Here is a 3,229-nt window from a genome sequence, read left to right as displayed (position 1 = left end):
TCTCTATTGTTTCATTCATATATCTAACTTTTCCCTTTTCCTACTCAATTTTTCCCCTTTTTTCTTTTTCTCCTACTTTCTCATCTTTTTTTTCCTTTTCTTATTTTGGGTCTATCTGCTTTCTCCTCAGTTTTCCTTTTCAAAATTTTGTTTCTTCCGTTTTTATTTTATACTATTTTCCTTCCCCTGTTCTTTATTCTTATTTTCTTTATTTCATGTCTGCCCCTTCATATTCCTTTTTCTTCCCCCTTTTTGTTTTGTTTTCTCATATTTTTTCTTTCTTTCCTTCTATTATTCTTACTCTCTGTTCTCTTTCTTAATTCTCTCTTCTCTGATGGTGACTTTTGTTATTGTAGGTGTCTTATGTATGTTTTTGTTTTGTTTCTTGTTTTGTTGTATTTTTTCTGTTCTGTCAGCACCTCCATAACTGCTTGCATGATGTGGGCAGGAGTGAGCCTTATAGTCAGCCTGCCGGAGAGGAGGTTCCATCCAAGAGTGTGACAACAACATTCAAGACCCAAGTTTTTATTTTATACTATTTTCCTTCCCCTATTCTTTATTCTTATTTTCTTTATTTCATGTCTGCCCCTTCATATTCCTTTTTCTTCCCCCTTTTTGTTTTGTTTTCTCATATTTTTTCTTTCTTTCCTTCTATTATTCTTACTCTCTGTTCTCTTTCATAATTCTCTCTTCTCTGATGGTGGCTTTTGTTGTTATTGTAGGTGTCTTGTGTATGTTTTTGTTTTGTTTCTTGTTTTGTTGTATTTTTTATGTTCTGTCAGCACCTCCATAACTGCTTGCATGATGTAGTCAGGAGTGAGCCTTATAGTCAGCCTACCTGAGAGGAGATTACATCCAAGAATGTGACAACAACATTCAAGACCCAATTTCAACAGGAGAACCCAAATAACACAAGTGGCATTCCTAGAGCACCCAGCTCATGAGATCTAAGAGACTGCATAACTGGGTCCCACAAAACACCTACTACCCATAAAACACCTACTAATCCCAGACCACTCTATAAAGTCTGGAGGCATAGCAGTTTGATCTAATACATAGAAACAAATACAAAGGGACAGTAAAAATAGGGAGACAAGAAAACAACCCCCAAATGAAAGAAAAGGAGGAATTGCCATAAAAGGAACTAAATGAAATGGAGTCAAGCAATTTTTCAGATAAAGAATTCAAAGTAATGGTTATAAGGGTGCTCAAGCAACTTAGTGAGAACTACAAGCAGCTTAATGAGAACATTATGGAACTTAATGCAAACTACAGCAGCATAAAAAAAGAGATACCAACCACCAACAACAATCAAGCATATATGAAAAATGACATAGCTATTGCTTCCTGGAAAGGATAAACAGTAGACTAATAGAAGCAGAGGAGAGCACCCAGCTCAGGAGATCTAAGAGACTGCACAACTGGGTCCCACAAAACACCTATTACCCATAAAACACCTACTACAATTAGAAGACAAGGTAGAAAAAAACGCTCATTCAGAGTGGCATTTAGAAAACAAAGCAGGAGGAGAGTCTAAGGGAGCTTTGGGACAACATGAAATGTGAAAACAATCACATCCTAGAGGTACCAGAAGAAGAATCTGAGCAAGGAATGGAGAACCTGTTTGAAGAAATAATGGCAGAAAATTTCCTTAACCTGGTGAAGGAAAAAGTCACTCCACTTCAGGAAACACGGAGTCCCAATCAAGATGAACCCTATAAGGGTGCTCAAGCAACTTAGTGAGAACTACAAGCAGCTTAATGAGAACATTATGGAACTTAATGCAAACTACAGCAGCATAAAAAAAGAGATACCAACCATCAACAACAATCAAGCATATGTGAAAAATGACATAGCTTTTGCTTCCTGGAAAGGATAAACAGTAGATTAATAGAAGCAGAGGACCGAATTAGCAAATTAGAAGACAAGGTAGAAAAAAACGCTCATTCGGAGTAGCAGTTAGAAAAAAAAAAAAGCAGGAGGAGAGTCTAAGGGAGCTTTGGGACAACATGAAATGTGAAAACAATCATATCCTAGAGGTACCAGAAGAAGAATCTGAGCAAGGAATGGAGAACCTGTTTGAGAAATAATGGCAAAAAATTTCCCTAACCTGGTGAAGGAAAAAATCACTTCAGTTCAGGAAACAGAGTCCCAATCAAGATGAACCTCAAAAGAGCCACACCTAGACACATCATAATTAAAATGGAAAATATTAAAGACAAAGAAAGAACCTTAAAGGCTGCAAGAGAGAGAGAAAGTTATATAGAAGGGAACTTCCATTAGTCTATCAGCTGATTTCTCAATAGAAACACTTCAGGCCAGAAGGGAGTGGCATGAAGTATACCAAATAATGAAACTGTATCCAAGACTACTCTATCATGAAGGCTATCATTCAAAACTGAAGATGAAATAAAGAGTTTCACAGACAAAAGAGGGCTAACAGAGTTTATTACCACCAGACCAGCAATGCAAGAAAAGCTACAGCAAAAAGAACACCTAGTTACATCAATCCAAAGAGGCCTTCTCCAAGAGACTTGGTAATGAAGCTGTCAAAAATCAATGACAAAAAAATTCGCAAAGCAGCTAGGGAAAATAAGGAAGTGAACTACAAAGGAAAATTCCTCAGAATTTCATCTGACTTCTCAGGAAGAACTCTATAAGCCAGAAGAGAGTGGAACCAAATAGTCAAACTTCTGGAAAAGAGAAATTACCAGCCACACATAATATAGCCAGCAAAATTATCCTTTAAATATGAAGGAGAAATAAGAACATTCCCAGACATACAGAAGCTGAAGGATTTTTATTACCAGAAAACCCCCATTGCAGGAAATACTCAAGGGAGTTATTCTACCTGAAACAAAGAACACAAGATCACAACACTACGAGTAAGATCGCCAAAAAACTTGCAGCATAAACAGGGATAATTTGACAACAAAAACATACAAGAGGAAGGGGGAAAGGTATGAACTGGCAAAGGAAGATGAAGATCAGATGCATTTAAAAGGGAAAAAACTACAATAAATATGCAACTTCACTTTTTATAAACCTAATGGTAACTACACACAAAAAATCCCCAAAACAGGACATAGAGCTTAAAGAGAGGAAACAGGAAAGATGTATGGAATCCCACCAAACAAAACAACAGACAGAAGCATAAAGGAAAAGAACCAATGGAGTCACAGAGCTACCAAAAAAACAAAAAATAAAATAGCTATAGGAAATCCTCATC

Source organism: Myotis davidii, unplaced genomic scaffold (genome assembly GCF_000327345.1).
Source record: "Myotis davidii unplaced genomic scaffold, ASM32734v1 scaffold1166, whole genome shotgun sequence".
NCBI lineage: Eukaryota > Metazoa > Chordata > Mammalia > Chiroptera > Vespertilionidae > Myotis > Myotis davidii.
The sequence above is the reverse complement of the archived record's forward strand: the minus strand, read 5'-3'. Positions refer to the sequence as shown.